Raw genomic sequence first — 6733 nt, 5'->3', positions numbered from 1 at the left:
TAATGTCACTAACAATCTCATTGGTGTGCAATGCTTCACTCACAAACACCGTTTGAAACACTCTCATTCCATTTTGCAAACAACTCTGAGGGAGAAATGCCTTCCCTGGCTCTATCTGGTAGAAAAGACAAGACGGTTAAAGTGGCCTGCCCAAGGTCATAGCGTCAGCATGTAAGAAGGAGGGAGGGCCCAGAATCCCTTTTAAATGTTCCTTCCTGGCTTGACAGCCCAGAGGCTTGGTTTGGTTTCCATGTTCATTCCTGAAGGACAGCTGGACTAAGATTTGGGAGAGGAAGAGCTAACTGTATAGGTGGTGCTCAAGAACAGGATTTGGAGTATCAGGGGTATGGCGAAGCTCCTAGACTCCTAAATCTCAGTCAAGGATGAAGCAAGCCATCAGAGATGGGGATGAATGCGCACCCCAGTGCAGTCCTTCAAGCCCCGGAATGCCTCAAACAGATGAAGAAAAGGAAAGAAACAGGAATCGAATCGTTGGCTGGGCATGATGGCACATGTCTTTAACCTCAGCTCTCTAGAGGAGAAGCAGAAGCAGATGGATCTGTGAGTACATGGCCAGCCCGGTCTACATGTCAAGATCTAAACCAATCAGGGTCTACAGAAGAGCCTCTCTGAGACGGGAGTGGATATCGAAAGAGACAGAGAGAGACAGAGACAGAGAGCATCAACAGTGAGTAAAATAATTTGTAATGGGTCAGCTATTAGTAGTTGAGGTCTTAGAGCCTGTTCCTGCTATATGCACCTACACATAATCATAGCAAGCTCAAGGAGAAGAGCCTTAGCGAGGACTTCTGGTGGACTGAGTAGCCCATGGACCTACTGGAGAGCTGAATCCTTCCGGAGAAATTCTAGAAATGAAAGAGGAGTCATAGGCAATGTTAAGAGGGTGCTGTCCAGGTTGGAAATTGACAAACTGAAGGGCTGACAGGGAAGGGCACTTGGCAAAGGAGGGGGAGAAGGAAATACATCATCTCTGCAGCAGTATGCTTTTATCAAAGGGCTATAGAAAATATTGTTTCTGTTGGAATCAGTCTGAAGATTGGAAGAAGATCAGTTTCCTTAAGCAGAGCAGGCCTCTAGAAATATTTGAAATTGAGAATCTGTTGGGGGAAAAAATCAGATACTGGCAAAATTATAAAGAGGAAATGGTAAGGTTATACAAAACTGCAACTCCAGTGGTTTCTAATTTTTCCACTATGTGCAGAACATTTGATGACAGTTAACATACTGGTGGATGCAGTAATGCATACATATTATATTAGCACCTGAGACACTGAGGCAGGAGGATTTGAGTTTGATGCCATTCTGGACTCTATAAATGAGACTCCATCTTAAAAAAGAGTGAGTGGGGGAAGGGAGGAAGGAGACGCTAACGACTGGATGAAGGAACATTGCAGTTTCCAGAGTGGGGAAAAGGAATAGAAAAAAAAAAAAAAAAAGAGTAGTGAGACCATTGCTGTAAAATCAAAACACTAGCCTGGACTGTTTCATGGGTGGTTTGCCGTTCAGAATGAAAGTGATCTTTAGGAGCCAGCATGGATTCCCAAAAACTCAGCCATGGTAAAGATAAAATACTCTCATTTCTTTGTCAAACATGATGAATGGGCTGACAGAATGATGCAAGATACTCGTTATCCTTTTGTTTTTTAATTTCTTCCACACAATATATTTTGATCAAATTTCCCTCCCTCCCACAACTCTTCCCAGATCCTATCCACCTCTCTCCTCACCCAGCTTCATGTTCTTTCTCATTCTAATGAAACAAAAATCAAAACTCAAAACAAATGACAAAAACCAATAAAGACAAAAAAAATTCCAATACAAAACAAAAAGCACACACACAAAACGGAATTCATTTTATGTTGGCTGTGGAGCCTGCCTGCCCTGGAAGGCGGTTGGTATACTCAGTGACACTCCACTGGTGAAAACTGATTTTCCCTTTCTCAGCAGAACTCAGTTGCAAACAGTTTCTTGTTTGGGATGAAACCTTATGTCCATTTCCCTTTCTCAGTGCTGGAATTTTGCCTGGCTTAAACATGTGCAATTTTATACATGCTGTCACTGTGCCTGTGAGTTCATGTGTGTATCAGCCCTGTTTTGTCTGGAAGATGCTGGTTTTGGAGCCACCCACCACCTGTGGCTCTTACAATCTTCCCTCCTCCTCTTCCGCACAGATATCTGAACCTCGAGGGGAGATGCTTTGCTGAAGACGTCCCATTTAGGACTCAGTTCTCCAAAGTCTCTCAACCTTTGCTCACCTGGACATCCTTTTATGTCGGACTTAATGAAAATGAGCTGGCTGTAAGTATGAACAGTTAGATGTGGGGCTTGCTAGACTTTCCCAAACAGAACTGGTTGAAGTACCCATGCCAAGTTGCTAACAGAGGCAGGTTTCCTAATTGATGATTTTGGCTTAGTCTTGGCAAACAAAACAAAACAAGAAACTAGAACTTGACAGATTCACCAAAAGGTAGTATCTTGAATCGGCTTATGAAATCTGACGGCTGCATTTTCAGAGTATCTGCAAGCCCGGAGGCATTACGTCATAGCTCATGTTCTCACAGTGGGGATGTGCAGACTACAAAATTGGAAAGCATGACACATAGGTCTTTTTCTCTTCCCTCCCAAAGAGAACGGGTTAGTAAACCTTTACGAGCACACCACTCCACAGAAAAGCGGTATGTTAGGTCTCTTGAGTGAGGCTCAGATTCGTTTAGACAAGCAGCACCCTACCCCCAGAAATTTGTTCCTCCAAGTAACTTGCTAATGACAAACTTTTTTAGAGACTGTTACTGGACTAGCCCAAGGATAAAACATCCATTGTCACCCAGCCAAAAGTTGAAAACTATTCTTATCTCCCTGAATTGCTAGCTGGAACCATAAACAAAATTCAAGGCTTCCCAGGTCGGCATGACCTTAAAATTCCAAGCCAGTCAGCCACAACAAGCTCGTGCAGTATTGCTACCCTAAAAGGAATGTGCATTTCAAGTAGTCAGTCATGGCAGACAACAAAGCCCTTCATCATTCGAGCATACTCCATGGGTCATATCTACTGTAAGCTGAGCTTATGAACACTTGTAGTTTGGAATTTTTCTGGATTGTAGTCTGTCCTTATCTTATTGCTGCTAGGTAAAGGGCTCTTAGTTTTTGTTTTTCCAGAGGAAGGAATTCAGCAGAGAGAAAGAGAGAGAGAGAGAGAGAGAGAGAGAGAGAGGCTCTTGAGAGATACGAAGAGAGACAGATAGAAAAACAGAGAGAGAGAAAGAGACATAGACACACAGAGACAGAGACAGAAAAAGAAAGAGAGAGACAGAGACACATATACAGAGACAGAGAGAGAAAGAGAGAGCTATCAAGCAGAGGTTTATTTAGCAAAGCACATTCCAAACAACTCAGGAATGGGCTCACTCGGGTGGGCAACAGTGAAAGATGTTGGTCTGTTTTCAGAGGCTTTAATGACTACTTACACGGTGGATGGTATATCCACTGGGGTATAATGATAGCTTTTCCCTCTCGAATTATGGTGGAATGAGTCTCCTTCTTAGGAGTATTTCTTTTCATGATCCTCTTTAAAGGCTCATAAAAAGTGGTCAACACCAAGGTGTCTGAGCTGAAGTGATGGCTCTGCAGTTAAAAGTATGTACTACTCTTACAGAGGACCTGAGTTCAGTTGCCTGCACCCACGTGGTATCCACAGAACCACTCCAGCCCCACGGTATCTATCAGACACTTCCAGCTTCTGTGGGCACCTGCGCTCACTCACATACACACAAACACATGCACACACAAACACACACACATAATTAAAATTAAAACATTACGTTTTAAAGGAAACCTCACAATTTAATAAGGCAGTGCTAGTATTATGAGTTCAGTTGATTGATATGTTAGTTACTTTTCTATTACTGTGATAAAATGTCATGACCCAGACAACTTAGAAGAGAAAGTGTTTGATCAGGCTACAGTGTTCAGAGGGCTACAGTCCATAGTGCCAGAGTAAAAGCACAGCAGCAGGAATATCTGAGAAGTGACATCTCGATCAGCAAGTAGGAAGCAGAGAGAGGCGTGCACTGGGAATGGTGCAAGCCTTTTGACACCTCAGAGCCTACTTCCTGATCCTTCCCAAACAGCTCCCCCAACAGGGAAACAACTACAAGCCTGTGGCAGCCATTCTCATTCAAACCACCACCATTGAGGACAGGATTTTCTTTCTATGGAGCATGATCTGCGCTGGGAAAGACCCTATGGATTTTTCTCTCCTTGTTTATCACGATGTACCTAGTCACTCAAGGAGCTGGCCAAAATAGAGTCTGGGTGGGGCTGAGGCATGCCCTACACACCTGCATAGGAGACCCTCCTCCCTCCTTTTCATGTCTTCCCAGTGACCTATGTTCACATCCTCACAGTAAGTTTGGTCTAGATTTTGTTGTGAGGTAACTCCTTCAGAGAAGGCCTGGACCCTTAAAAGCCTTTAGAGCTGGCAGCTACATGGGGAACGTGCCCAAAACATGCAGCTTTGAGTCTTCACTATTCTTGGTTTTTAAAGCACAAAAACCATATCCTGGGTTGACACACTGCAGTTAACAAGAACAGTTAGCAAGAAGTGGAAATCAAGAAGCCGAAAAGCAAGGTTAGTACATTTAGGGACTTTCCTGGCCGCATCCTGGGACCATTGACTTTGCCTTTGTTCCTGTTTAGGTGGATGGACTAGATCTTCGTTCTGGTTTTGGCAGGTGTTGCTGTCTACAGGCTAGGCTTCAAGGTCTGAATGGACTTCTGTCATGGTGTCAGTTGTGCTAAGGTCTGTGGGTCAGTTGCAGTTTAAACACTAAAAACTGGAATTTTGTGCTTTTGAAAAATTCGTAAGCTTTGCTAAGAATCATTTGGAATTCTTGTGGCCATTTTGGGGATCTTTCCCTGAGATAAAGTAGTTGTTTATTAGAAGTGCCCTTGAGAAAATAAGTTACAAAAATCCACCCACCGCCCACCCAACACCCCCCCCCCAGCAAACCAGGGGATGCATTGTTTAGTTGGCATATAATGATTTCTAAAAGAATTACATTTCACGTTCTGACCCTGGATGTGACTGAGGAAGCATGGCTGAAGGCTCCCATCTCCCTGCAGTCATGTCTAAGTCAGAGTCTCCCCAAAAGCCCAAACAGCTGCAGAAGCTCTTCATCTCAAAGCTGAGCTTTGAAACAACCAATGAGAGGGTAAGGAGCCATTTTGAGCAACGGTGGCCACTCACCGGCTGTGTGGTAATGAGAGATCCAAACACCAAGATATCCAGGGGCTTTGGATTTGTCACATATGCCACTGTGGAGGAAGTGGATGCCACTATGAAGGCAAGACCACACAAGGTGGATGGAAGAAGAGTTGTGAACCCAAGAAAGCCATGTCAAGAGAAGATTCTCAGAGACCAGTTGCCCACTTAGCTGTGAAAAAGATCTTGGTTAGTGGTATTAAAAAGACACCACAGAGCCAGCTGCACTGTAATCCCAGCACTCTGGAAGGCCCCGGGCAGGTGGATCTCTGTGAGTTTGAGGCCAGTCTGGTCTACAAATCAATTCCAGGACAGCCAGTGCTACACAAAAAACAAAGTGCTGATAAATTCAAGGCTAAAATCAGATTGAATGCAGTGGGTGCCCTCACCTATTCTTTATTTACTTCTATTGCCTTATTATTTTGAATATAGTTATCCTTCTGGTTCTTTCTCTTTCTGCATGAACTTCTTCACACCAAATGTCATTTAAAGTAAGGTAATGAACTTGAGGTACCAATGTAAACAGAACTGAATGAAACATTGGTCTCAAGACAAATTCTGAGCCATTGAAAAGTATTTTCTGGACCTGATAAATGGTCAAACTAAATATACAGTCAAATTTGAAGTTCTTTGTGTAAGCTTCAGGAATCCCTGATTCTATCAATCTATCTATATGATAGCCCTGGATTTAGACTGGAATGGTCCCACTAAGACTTTGTAGCGATCCTATGAAACATGTCTCCAAGGATGGATGAATAAGAGGTAGACAAATAATAAAGTACATCTTTCTTTTTTAAATCATGTTTCTTTCTAGACAGGGTTTCTCTATGTAGCCTGTCCTGGCTGGAACTCACAGAGATTTCCCTGCTTCTGCCTCTCTGAGTGCTGTGATTACAGGCATTTAGGCCTGGCTCAGGAAATCTTAAGAACATTATTAGCTCTTTTTTTTAAAGAATATACAGTCCAGTCTTCAATGCACACACACACACACACACACAATCTGCTGTGTGCTATCACATGTACTTAGAGGAAATATTTCAACAGCACTGTGGTCTTATTGGCTGATCTGATGAAGTGGTCTTGTCGTTCCATTTTGTTAATGGACTATATACAGAGATAAGTGATTGATTCAAGAAATATTTGTTAGAATGAATAGTGACTTCCCTGATAGAATTACAACATTTAGCAGAACGTTTTGAGAGGATATTAGGACAAAAGAGGAACCACTGTCAAGCAAATTGATGAGTCTATATTTACAACTGTTCCAAGATATTTGCTCTGATATTTTCACCTCTTGTGTGTGTGAGATGCAGTATACATATATGTATTTGTGTATATAGGAACAAGTGTGTGTGAATTCAGGTATATGTGTGTATGCATGCATGCCCTTGGAGGCCTAAGGTTGAACTCTGGAGTCTTCTTCCATCACTCTTCCTCTCTTCTTTAAGGCAG

The sequence above is a fragment of the Psammomys obesus genome, unplaced genomic scaffold (genome assembly GCF_907164565.1).
Source record: "Psammomys obesus unplaced genomic scaffold, mPsaObe1.curated_primary_1811, whole genome shotgun sequence".
NCBI lineage: Eukaryota > Metazoa > Chordata > Mammalia > Rodentia > Muridae > Psammomys > Psammomys obesus.
The sequence above is the reverse complement of the archived record's forward strand: the minus strand, read 5'-3'. Positions refer to the sequence as shown.